This window comes from Schistocerca serialis, chromosome 12 (genome assembly GCF_023864345.2).
Source record: "Schistocerca serialis cubense isolate TAMUIC-IGC-003099 chromosome 12, iqSchSeri2.2, whole genome shotgun sequence".
In the NCBI taxonomy this organism is placed as follows: domain Eukaryota; kingdom Metazoa; phylum Arthropoda; class Insecta; order Orthoptera; family Acrididae; genus Schistocerca; species Schistocerca serialis.
The window spans coordinates 1,463,768-1,477,210 of record NC_064649.1 but is presented as its reverse complement, the minus strand read 5'-3'; positions in this window follow the sequence as shown (position 1 = coordinate 1,477,210).

The following is a 13,443-nucleotide window of genomic DNA, read 5'->3' as shown; positions in this document are numbered from 1 at the left end:
AACGCGCCTCGAGTAACGCACCGGCCTGCCCGGACTCGAGGCCGCAACCCCCAGACTGCGGCGTCCGGTCACTGCTTTCACTGGTTTCGGCTCCTCAGGAAGAACGCGCCACGCTGCCCGACAGTGACCCCAGCCCAGTCTGAACCTTCGCGAAACCGACGGGTGGCTAAACCCCGTATTAATATCCACTAATAGGTGTCCAGGTACTTTGATGAGATGGTGTGAAATACGTGAAATGGGTCGAGAACATAAAACACGTAAAAGATTATATCGGTGGAAGAGTCTATTTTTTTGAGAGAGTTCCGCAAAATTGTGCTGCATCTGTAAAGGATGCCGGTGCGACCAACTCTAGAGTACTGTTCCGGTGTTCGCAGTCCCTGTCCGGGAGGCGTGGCAGACACACGCTGCCCCACTGTGGAGGGCGCCGGCAGGCCTGAAAGAGCTCGCACGAAAGCGTAGCGCCAACAGTCGGGCAACTCGAACGGGAATGTACTGTGGGAAGCGAAACGGCGTCGGATAATTACAGAACCAGCATTCGAGGAAGACTGTGTGTCAGTTGTTGCGCGTCTCTCTGACAGGGCAGCGGAGGTTAGGACTGGCGTGGGGGCAGGAAGTCGGTAGCAGCGGTGCCAAGTACGCTCCGCCACGCACTGCGGAGAGAGGGCGCACAGTCCGGATCGGCGTCTGCTCTGCCGGTCGCTTCACTTCCCGGCTGTTTCTTTTTCCCTACGTCCGAGTGGAGCAGCGGCAGCGGCCGCAGTACGCCGTCTCTCTTACGGCAGACTTGTCCCGGCCGCCCGGCTCACTGCTCGCCAAACTTCTCTGCTCGAGAGCGAAATACCGACTCTGCTGGAGGAGCCCTGGGGCTGCGACCTTATCATTGAGCCCCCAACACACTGGCCACAGCAGGGCCGCGATACGTCGATTATTTTTATTCTCATAATCTTTATCCTGAAAAGGAGAAGAAAGTTTCGTAATGAGATTGAAAAAAGTTGATATAGAAGAACTTTCAGTCAGATCAGTGTAGTCGTTTCCCTTAAATTATTTTATCTACATGTGTGGCATGTGCCGCGCGGGATTAGCCGAGCGGTCTTAGGCGCTGCAGTCACGGACTGTGCGGCTGGTCCCGGCGGAGGTTCGAGTCCTCCCTCGGGCATGGCTGTGTGTGTGTTTGTCCTTAGGATAATTTAGGTTAAGTAGTGTGTAAGGTTAGGGACTGATGACCTTAGCAGTTAAGTCCCATAAGATTTCACACACATTTGAACATTTTTTTCTGTGGCATGTATAACGTGTAACCCATGAAGCCCTCCACGAATCAGGATGAAACTGATCATAAAAACAAGGAAAACAATAATTATTGGGAGATACAGCATTTGTAATGAACGCCAAATCCGTACATGTACGTGTTTTTTCAAAGTGTCTATTGCAAAATAAAAGTGTGTTACATTCGTAAGCGGTGCTCGGGCATCACAAAAGTCCACTGCGTACCACACATAATGAATGAAATATAAAACAGGGCACCGGGCTTAAGGCTTCCATACAGTTCCTTCTTGACCAGTCTGTGAGACAGTTCAAGCCGAAGTTTTAAATTTCCCGTTCAATAAATCGTTCACAGAGGACAATCGTACAAACATAGCGTCATTTGACCATCGGACACACTCCTATATGGACAACATGTTAACAAGCATCCCTGGCGCAGAGAAACCCGAAAGATTTGAAATCGAACGAATCGCCAGGTCCAGATGGAACCCCCATTTGATTTTACACGGCGTTGGCCCCTCACCTCGCCTGCATTTCTCCTGCCCAGCACAAAGTCCCAAGCGACTGGGAGAAAGCGCAGGTGAGTCCAGTAAATAAGAAGGGTAAAAGAAAGGAAGCGCAAAATTGCAGACCAATATCCCTGACTTCGATCTATTGCAGAATCGCTGAATATATTCTCAGTTCGAATATAATAAACTTTCTTGAGACTCAGAGGCTTATGTTCACGTATCGGCAAGGTTTTAGAAGCATCGCTCGTGCGAAACTCAGTTTGCCCGTTTCTCCAATGGTATACTGCGAACTTTGGACGAAGGGCAACAATCGGATTCCATACTTGTAGATTTCCGGAAAGCATTTGACACGGTGCCCCATTGCAGGCTCTTAAAGAAGCTACGAGCATATGGAATAAGTGACTCGAAGACTACTTAAGTAATAGAACTCAGTATGCTGTTCTCGACGGCGAGTGTTCATCAGAGACAAAGCAGCGCCCCAGGGAAGTGTGATGGTTCAAATGCCTCTAAGCACTATGGGACTTAACTTCTGAGGTCATCAGTCCCCTAGAACTTAGAACTACTTAAACCTAACTAAGCTAAGGACATCACACACACCCATGCCCGAGGCAGGATTCGAACCTGCGACGGTAGCGGTCGCGCGTTTCCAGACTGCAGCGCCTAGAACCGCTCGGCCACCCCGGCCGGCTGGGAGCGCTGTTGTTCCCTATATAGATCAATGATTTGGCTGACAGGGCGGGCAGCAATCTCCGGTTGTTTGCTGTGGTGTACGGTAAAATGTCGAAGTGGAGGGACTGTGGGAAGATACAAGGCAATTTCGACAAAATTTCCAGTCGGTGTGATCAGTGGCAGCTAGTTCTAAATCTAGAGTTAATGCGGATGAGTAGCAAGAACAAAACCTGTAATGTTCGCGTACAGTATTACTGGTGCCCCGCTTGACACAGTTTAGTCGTCTAAATATCTGACGGTAGCACGTGAGAACTGCGGTAGGGAAGTCGGATGGTCGACTTCGGTTTATTGGGAGAATTTTAGGAAAGAGTGGTTCACCTGTAAAGGAGACCGCATTCAGTAAGCTGGTGCGACCTGTTCTTTAGTACTGCAGGTCGGATTGAAGAAAGACATCGAAACGATTCGGAGTCTGGCTGCTAGATTTCTTACCGGTAGGTTCGAACAACGCGCAAGTGTTACGGAGATGCTTCGAGAACTCATATGGGAATTTCAGCAGGGAAGGCGACGTTCTTTTCGAGAAACGCTACTAAGTAAATTTAGAGAACCGCCGTTTGAAACTGATTGCTGAAGGATTCTATTGCCGCCAACACACAGCGCGCGTAAGGACAGCGAATGTAAGATACGAGAAATTAGGGCCCGTACAGAGGCATATAGACAGACGTTTTTTCCTCGCTCTGTTTGCGATGGAACAGGAAAGGAAATGAGTAGGGGTGGTGCAAAAATGGTTCAAATGCCTCTGAGCACTATGGGACTTAACTTCTGAGGTCATCAGTCCCCTAGAACTACTTAAACCTAACTAACCTAAGGACATCACACACATCCACGCCCGATGCAGGATTCGAACCTGCGACCGTAGCGGTCGCTCGGCTCCAGACTGAAGCGCCCAGAACCGCACGGCCACTCCGGCCGTCAGGGATGGTGCAGGGCACCCTCAGCCACGCACCGTACTTTGTTTGAGGAGGATCTGTGTGGACGCAGATTCGATGCACAAACCTCACACTTACGAAAGTGAGTAGAGGAGGAGGAGGAGATTAGTGTTTAACGTACCGTCGACGACGAGGTTGTTAGAGACGGGACACGAGCTCGGATTGGGGGGACGGGGAAGGAAGTCGGCCGCGTCCTTTCAGAGGAACCGTCCCGGCATTTGCCTGAAGCGAAATCTGGATGGCCGGGGCGGTGCCTGCGTGCCGGCCGCGGTGGCCGAGCGGTTCTAGGCGCTTCAGTCTGGAACCGCACGACCGCTACAGTCGCAGGTTCGAATCCTGCCTCGGGCATGAATGTGTGTGAAGTCCTTAGGTTAGTTAGGTTTAAGTAGTTCTAAGTTCTAGGGGACTGATGAGCTCAGCTGTTAAGTCCCATAGTGCTCAGAGCCATTTGAACCATTTTCTGGATGGCCGGACGGGGGTTTGAACCGCGGGCCTCCAGCGTGCTGACCACGGCGCCACCTCCCTCGCTTGCCCGCTTGGCTGCAGAAGCCTTCATTACCAAACACCGTAAAAAGTATGCAGGCACGCGTAAAATGTTCGAACTGATTTTATCGAAAGCGGAAGAGAGGTGTGTGTCGTGCCCCAGCCACCCTCTCAATAGGAAGGCGAAGTTACTTCGGTCCTCTTTTAAGTCTGAATTTGCATGCGAACAACGTGGTCTTGCGGCCAGAGACATGTGGCTGTGGTACTCAGGGAAGTAGGTTAACACCCGGCAAAACGCAAATATTTTTTTTCATTTTCGCGTTTGCAGCAGATTTTGGTTCTATCTCGTTCGTGAAGTAGGACTATGTTTTAGATTATTCGAAATTATTTACATGAAGTGCATGCTCTCTCTGGAACGAATTCCTTAGATTTTCTGACTTCAATCTGATTAAAAAACGAAAGATGAAACTCCTGCAAACGAAACGACCAGTAATGATATTTGTGTTCTAGCTTCATACGAATATTTTTCTCTTTATTCCGAATATATCGTAATTTTCGAGGGTGTGGATGGGCAGGAACCTAAGAGGACAGCTCGAGCTGCTGGAGTGTATCGCTTGTCAGAGACAGTTTGCTGTTTATTCCGAATACGTCCCGATTTCCGATGGTGTATTGGTTCAAAATGGCTCTGAGCACTATGGGACTTACCTTCTGAGGTCATCAGTCCCCTAGTACGTAGAACTACTTAAACGTAACCAACTCAAGGACATCACCACACATCCATGCGATTCGAACCTGCGACCGCAGCGGTCGCGCGGTTCCAGACTGTAGTGCCTAGAACCGCTTTTCTTTATTTTTTTAAATGTCATTTTGTTCGTTTTCGTTCGTTGTATCTGCTCTGGGCGGACGTCTAAAGACACCCGTTTCAGTTCGTTGTTGATCCATTAATTCAGTTTCTTTTTATTACAGAGGGCAGCTAGCCCGCTGACCGAACACGCTGAGCTACCGTGCCGGCGAACCGCTCGGCCACCCTGGCCGGTGATGGTGTATTGCTAATCGCAGATATCTAGCTGCAATCGAATCGTTAACAACGCTTTCGTAAATTCAGGATGTTGTAGTGTGCCACTGTGAGTTGTACCACAATTTCCATACTTCAGTTTTACGTCTCACCATATCATCACTTAAAGACGAAATATACACTTATCTGTAGCAAGCGGCACTATTCGCGGACTGCTACAAATTCCAAAAAGTTTTCGGTGAACCTTTACAATACGTGAATGTTCCAGAAGCAGAAGCTAGCAACACGAGAGCTCACGTATTGAAAATATGGACAAGCTTTATTTCCCTCCCCCTTTTTCACAAAAATAACTGCAGCGACGAACTGGAAAAAACTCACTATTCTATGAATCATTTGCTGACCAATTCTTCACACAATGTTTTACGTCTAAAGACTCGGCTTCGTCTGCCGCAGAGCTCTCAGAAAACCAAAGATTATAGCGTCTCTGTCACACTACACACCACAGTCACAGCACTCCGTCTCCTTTTTGTTACCCACTGCGATTGCAGCGCGCCAAGCCGCCAGGAAGTTATACTGTTGAGTTCGGTGAGATCTTCTGAAAGCGAATCGTAACTGTTTATATTGGTCCATGGAATAATTTTACAAATGGGAGTGTCTGTAGCGCAATAAATTGCAGAAACTACAGGAAGAAGACATCACTTTTGTCTTTAGTAATATTTCGTAACGACTGTAGGACGTGTGAACCGCTATATTACAGAACGGTTTATTTACGATTTTCTTATATCCTACAGATATGTACTCTACATTGTCGTCTTCTTTAAGAACAAAACAATTGTTAGTTAACAGCAGAAAGCGTCGTATGTCTTCTCAAAAACGTGAAGTTTTCTTCACTATACTTCCAGTCAAATCAGTGAACGTGGAACATTGGAAAAGGTATAGAATAAAACACCTACATTATTTAACGTAGTAGATAAGCTACCACAACTGTGGCTGAAGGAAAAACCACACAGACGTGATAATAAAGCACAGAAGAAACCAATTCCACGATTTATTATATGAGCCACAAATGGCAAAAATCTTCAACAGATTTGCTTTTGAAGCGGAAGTAATTACTTCTACAAGAATATTTATGTATTAGAAAGTCGTGTGAAGTGTAAAACTGAGCGAAATATTAGGCTCACTACAAAGTTTTCATGTGTTCCTATCATAATAAGAACAGACAACAAAAGAACTAGATTCATCTCATACACGAAATGCGTGTTTACGTTCTCTTGTTTTCAGCGGAGTAAGGTGCAGATATACACATATTCGAAAGAATTATTTCATCGTAAGTTATAGCTTATGTCACTGGATCAGGGAGATTCGGCTATTTTTACACGAACTTCACGATCATTCGTGTCTTTTGATAAGTTACTAACGCTCAGGACGCAAAAATGTAGTAACTATTTCGCGAATTAACTAGAAAAATAGTGAAAAGCAAACTTTAATTTTACGGCTTTCTCGCCGCTTGCGGCACTAGTGTCCCACCGATTGTCAGACGGTAACAATTTTCACAGCAGTGAGTTTCGCGACTTTACGTGTTGGACTGCGCTACACGAGACTCATCCGAAAAGAAGCAATCCTACCGGTTCTCGCTAAACTGAAATGCTATCGGTTATTTACGTTTCTGGTCGAGTTGTCCCTAACCGTAAATAATTTCTGCGCGCGCAATTAAATTAACGCAGAGGGGGGTCGAGCTCTTCAGCGGCAACGATACGTCGGCAATTCGAGAGCCGGATCGATCGCGTCGATTATCGCAGCGGGCGGCAACTCGATACAAGATGGCGGACGGCGGTGCGGCATGAGGAGCGAGCTGGAGGCGTTGTGCGCTTGCCTGCTGCCTGCGGTGGGCGGCATGGCGGGCGGCGTCTGCATCAACAGGGCCCTCGGCAGCGACTGGTACCGGCGGCTGCGCAAGCCGGCGCTGCGGCCGCCCGCCTGGCTGTTCGGGCCCGTCTGGACTGCGCTCTACACCGCCATGGGCTATGCCTCGTACCTCGTGTGGCGCGACGGCGCCGGCTTCCACGGTACGTACGCGCAATCTCGATACTCGAACTAGCGCTCGACGAGCCGCGGAGGTAGAGCTGGTCGCGCTATGTGTCTGTGGATCACACGTGTTAGCCCGAGGAGCATTACCGGCGGCAATACATCTAGCAATTATGAGCAGTTGTCTAGCTTTATTTCCTTACACTGTAATCAGGTGGAATAATGCTTTCATTTTAAAAAGCGTTTATAGAGTTATTCTGAAAACACGAAGCACTCCAAAAAAATATTAATACCCTCCGAATTTACTCTTAAATTCTGCAGCGACCGGTATTTTACAGGTTTTGCTATACAAGCAGAAGTGCATGGGAAGTATTTGCTTCTTCGTCTATTGTCTATACCTTTCGGATGCTGGTGACCATCATAGCTATATCACTTTTGCTTTTCCTAAAAAAAAAAAAAAAAAAAAAAAAAAATCCTCGTTCGCGTGTGGCGTCTATGTCCTTAAGTTTTCCTTTAACAGGCATCTTTCATTGAAGAAAGTTTCTGCAGCAGTTTATACGTTTCCATTCGTCATTACACGGCCGAGACATTATAGTTTTTCTGAAATTTACTATAAGTAGGACTTCGTTTTGCGGACAATGCCGTTATTAATATAGCAATCACAATATACACAGGTCTGGCTGGTGGCTAATTATATCGTGCGACATCTTGACGCTTAATCAAACTTTTTACTAAAGTTTCTTGCCATTTCATATAATCTCTCTCTTCGTCGTACAATTTACAATAAGCGTTACGCGAACCATCAGCGCTGCTGTCGATATTATTTTGACACACACATCGAGATTACAAAGCCGTAGTGTAAATACCTGTAGTTAAACTGGAAGACTAACAAATGAAAGACAAATAGAGGGCTTTAACACGCATACGCCAAATACAGACTGGAAATACATGCACAATGCATTTTGCGTCAATTAAATATACAGTGTATAGTATACCGTGACTTAAAGTTTCAAGGAAGGCGTTTCAAAACAAGGTAATAAATTTCAACTCCAGTTTTTTTAATAGGGAGGCTCGTATTAGACTAGTTGTAAGATGGGAAACAACTGCCACTCTTGCTAAATATAGCAGTTCATTGCGTTCTTTTGTAAATATTGGATGAAATTGTGGAATAAATTTTTCCTGTGCGGCAGAGTCGAAGCGAGCGAAGATTGCAGAGATGACAACAATAAATCGCTCGTGTGTCGCGTCTGCTGAAAAAGGGTGAAGTGGTAGATACCTGAAGATCGACGACCACTTGCAGAGTTTCGAGATCAAGTATTGAGTGAGGCGCCTAAGAACATACTTTGCCTCCTACGCGTCGCTCCCGTGCGTGTTATCGAGGGGCGCACGGAGGCATTTAAACTGCCAGTATTACCGCGCTTCGTACGCGAATGGAACGGGAGAATCCGTAAAACGTAAGTACTCCCTGCCGTGCACTTCTCAGTGGTTTGGAGATGTGTACCGTATGTAGACAGTAAACAGGAACTGACACGAGTATTACAAATGCAGAATGTAGACGTGCGGACCACGCAGGCGCCAGTTCGTAGCACTGACTGTTACGTTCGGCTGCCACTCCTGTAGTGAACAGCCGACGCTGCTTCTAATACGACGGGGCAGCTTTTCCCACACCAGTGGTTCTGAACTTCAGACCTCGTGTTTACTAACGCGCTGAAATGTAATGCTCCCAAATTTTTGTGCGAGAACTCGTACACCTTTTCAAACAAAAGTTATTAAAATTCTACACCTTTATTCTTCATGTCTACATACTTGCAGCCGTTTGCCGCTAGAGGGCTCTGAAATGTTAACGCGTAACGTAATTGTGTCGCTGCGCGAGAAACACACGGAGCAGTTCTCATTCAGTGTGACAGTACAGGACCACACACGAACGCTGCAACAGTCTGATGCTTCGGGTTCACTGTCATCGATAGTCCTCCATACTGTCCCCACTTGGCCCCATCCGATTTTCATCTGTTTCCAAAACTTAAAGAACACTTTCGAGGACTTGGCTTTGATAGTGGTGAAGCGGTGCAAGGAGAGCTGAGCTTGTGCCTCCGACGACCAAGTAAAACATCCCACACTGGCACTATCAGCTAACTGGCCTCTCGTTGTATATGTAGACACAAAGAATAAAGACGTACAATGTTAGTAACATCCATTTTATTTTAAAATCTTTTAAGAGATATCACATAAGAAATTGGGAGACATGACGTTTCAGCATACCCTCGTATTAGTGCTTACTCTTCACAAGATTTGACTCGGTTTCTACCGATTTCACATCGCGAATAGCTCTTTCTCTGGAACAACCGTGGTTCAATCTGATTGCTGGATTCTGATTTTCAACTCAAGTTGTTGTAGATGGTGGTAGATAGTTGTTAAGGCTATTGTAAAAAATCAACAATTTGTCAAGCTTGTGAGCGAATCTGTACGACGCGTTTGTCAAACATAGAAAAAATTTGTTTGACGGCCTATTTGACAAGAAGTCAGAGGCTGTGTCCATTTTTTTGCCGCGCATGTTTAACACAAGGTGAGGATAATTTTTGAAACAATTAACCGAGACGTATTAAATTTTTATAAACGAAAAAGGGGCAAAAGAGAAAGCGTAAAATTATTTCGTCATAAATACGAAGGTTTCAAACTAATAATAACCGGACAAATAAATAATGTGTAACTTAGACATATAGTAGCTCTGAATTCACTCCAGCCAAACAATCGCGTAGAAGGAATAAAATCTCGGTTTTCAAACCGCGTCAACTGCAATAAAATTCTCGAGCTTTCTATGGCTAGCTCTGCCATTGTCGTCAGAATGTAGCCATGCCGCCGCGAAATCCTGTAGAATTATTAGTGCAGGAGTCATTCCTCTGATATTTTGCTGATGAGTGGATCTTCTTCAATAAGTCAGTAAGTCTACTTTACCACACAACATTTTGTAAAAATGTACACAAGTGCGATCGAAGTTCAGCATTAGTTGCAGGTAAACAAAGAAAAAAATCACATATTTTAAGAAATTTGATATAAGGGACGTTGGTCATATTACAATATGATATAATTTCTACCCAACAGTCGATAGGAGTAGTTTTTTCCAATTTCCATTTCTTTAGTATTTTCAGTGATAAACGTAGGTTGGAACTTAAACAGTGGAGACACTATGCAATCGAGTCTACTATCGTCGCTGATAGCACACGTTGTTGACATACCTACCTTACCGCCGACCAAATGGACTCGCCCGTCCCACGTGACCGGCGTGCGCACAATCGAGGGAAACACAGTCACTTGTGAGTGAGCGGTCTAACGTAACGGTGTCACTGTGTTTTCGAAACAGGAACAACGGAGTTGGATCGAGATTGAACGTGCCAGAGGTCGTACAGCACGACAGTGTCACGAGGTCTTCGAGAGGCGTGCGGGGACTCTACATCGCCGCACATAAGAGTGGCAAGCCTTCAACGAAGGTCGGCAAACTGTGGCAGACGTGCATCGGGCAGGTCGTCCTAGCGTCGCTGAAGAAGAAGTGCATGCTGCTGCCGCCTTAGTGGACACTGATCGACGTAAGCTCGCCCACGAAACCAGATTAGCGGATACGACTGTGCTTCTCATCCTGAGGGAACGTCTGGGCGTGCGAAAAATTGCACCACGATGGGTTCCGCATGACTCTACGAAAATGCAGAAATGGATGCGTTACGACGCTGCTCAGACGCACTTGGGGCTTTATTACGCAGCATGAGACATGGGCCACATCGCACGAGCCAAAAAAGAAACGCCTGACCAACGAGTGGCGTCGTTATGGGTCGCCGCGAAAGTCGAAAGTGCGTCAGAGCCCCAGTATGGCGAAAGTTGCGGTGATTGTCGCGTACGACAGTGATGGTGTTATCCTAAAGCATTACGTTCCTCCACGGCAGACCGTCAATGCGCAGTATTACTGTTCGTTATCACCTGCGACCAGCTCTGCGAAAGAAGCGGCGACACTTTATGCGCAACTCAGCCATCATTTTGCACGACAATGCAAGCTGTGGCTGCTCTGTTCGGTGGATGGGACTCGGAAGTACCGTACCAGCCACCATACTCCCCGGACTCGAGTCCTCGTGACTTTGATTTGATCCCGAAGATGGAGGAACCACTTCGTGGCATTCGTTTCAGAACTGTTCCAGAGATTCGACACGCAGTAGACCGCTCCATTCGCACCATCAACAGGACAGCCTCTGCTAACGGTATACTGCGCCTTCCACATCGCTGGCAACGGGTTCTACACAGCGCTGGTGACTACTCTGAAGGACAGTAACAGGTGAAAACATGAAACTCATTCGTATCGGTTGTGAATAAATAATTGCCACTATTTAAGTTCTAACCCTCGTATATTGTTTAATATACACATACTCATCATAGAGACCAGTATCGTCTGTCATATATGAAGGAGCCATTGCACTAATGAAATCTTGTCTTTTGTTTGTGCTTCCATTGGCGTGCTCCTGCCATGTGTTAGCCAAACAGCAGCCCCGAAGATTCTCGGTGGAATAAGACGACTTATTTAGATATTCAGGTGCTGTTTGATAAAATGTATGGACATACTGTCCCACCATTCCAACCTCCGATGATAATTCCTCATTTTACAATTTACCAAGAATTGATCTGTCAGCTGATCTTACCTCCCTTGGAAACTAAATTAGTTTTAAAATCATTTAACACAGAAATTATTCGGAAACTGTAATTGTTTCACCCTCTACTCTTTGAACTGCAGTGTTACAAGTTGTTTGGTTGTAAACAAAGGGCAGCCAAGTTTCTGATAAACAATTTTCAAAGAATAATTTCATAACAAATGGACATTTACTGGGAAATTCGAAATACGATTTCATAGGAACAAACACAGTTAGAAGACGTTCCGCTGCAGGGACTGAAAGAAGCCACTTTGTTTTGCTACGGCCTAAAACTTGTTTGTACTCGTGGTCAACAAATTTAGAAAATTCTTTTAACATTTCCAACTCTTACAGTATACACACAGAAATAAGAATATTTTAGAAACAATGCCTTCAATATCGGTAGCAAGGATATCAGAAGTCATCTGGATAGTATTGTGGATTATATGCGCAGAACACTCAACCGAAAGTAAGTTATGACCTAAATCTCCCTTGTCCTTCGTGAAGACGTTGTCGACGCCCTTTTTAGATACACCACCAGAATTACAGTTCGTATTATCTGCACAAAGAGCGAGTGTTTTTCTGTTTTGTTTCAAGTTGTAATTCGCTTTTTGTGCATCAGATTCTAGTTCAGAAGTGGCAAATGGAGTTAGAACACGATTCACGACCCATCCTCACAACTTTAACTCAGCCATTACCTGATCTCCTTCCTTCCCCAGTTCGAACCTCGGTCCGGCACACAGTTTTAATCTGCCAGGACGTTTCATATCAAATGGTTCTGAGCACAATGGGACTTAACATCTATGGTCATCAGTCCCCTAGAACTTAGAACTACTTAAACCTAACTAACCTAAGGACATCACACAACACCCAGCCATCACGAGGCACGTTTCATATCAGCGCACACTCCGCTGCAGAGTGAAAATTCTTTCTGAGAGTTAAAACATTTAATCTAATTGCCTCGGATTTGGTACGGACACAAGCAAATTTGTTTTCAAAAAGTACATCGGGCAAGTTTAGCAGTGTAATGGTTGATCTGAAAGACTGGTTGTGGTGGACAGTATGGTAAGCGAACGCTCCTTCAGCAGGTGCTAATTTCATACCTTTATGACGAAAACTTTCACTTTTTAAAAAAATTAGTCAGTACGATGGTACTTACACGTACAATTGTTGTGTTTTTCACTGTTTTATGTTGTGGTACATCTGATCGCCGCATACGGCAGTAGATCCACACATATTGTATCGAATATCTGAGTCAGAATTTATTTTTTATTAGTGTATGGGAACACAGTACTGTCTTCTACCAACGTCACAACCGTAATGAATTTCTTTTGATTCCCATTCGAGCGAATGCGTTTAGTTTTCGTTACTGAAGGCGGCATTCACATCAAACACGAGTGCAGACCGGCACACCTCTGCTGTCTGCCGCACAACATGCATGCGGAAGCGCAACAAAATGAAAGTTGAATTAAAGTTGCCGTTATCATCAAGTTCCGAGTATAATATTTCCTTTAGCAGATTTTCGTGGATATATTTCTCTCTCGACTTCAACCATTTCCTCAACCAGCGTGTAGTTTTCCTTCTCATCTTTATGCACAGTGCTAAAGTAGATGCTCCGTCTGCATCAGTAAGGACTCGCATTAGTGTCAAATACTTGGCGACAGGTGCGCATTGCCTGACAGCTGCTTCCAAAGAGAGATTAAATTGGACGCTGCGCGCTTATTTGAAAAATCCGAGGATAGATAAGAGAGAATTTGACAAACAAGTTTTACCGTTACCGGGGCCACTAGATATCAAAACGGCCTCATTTTGCAGTACGTACATGTTCTTTT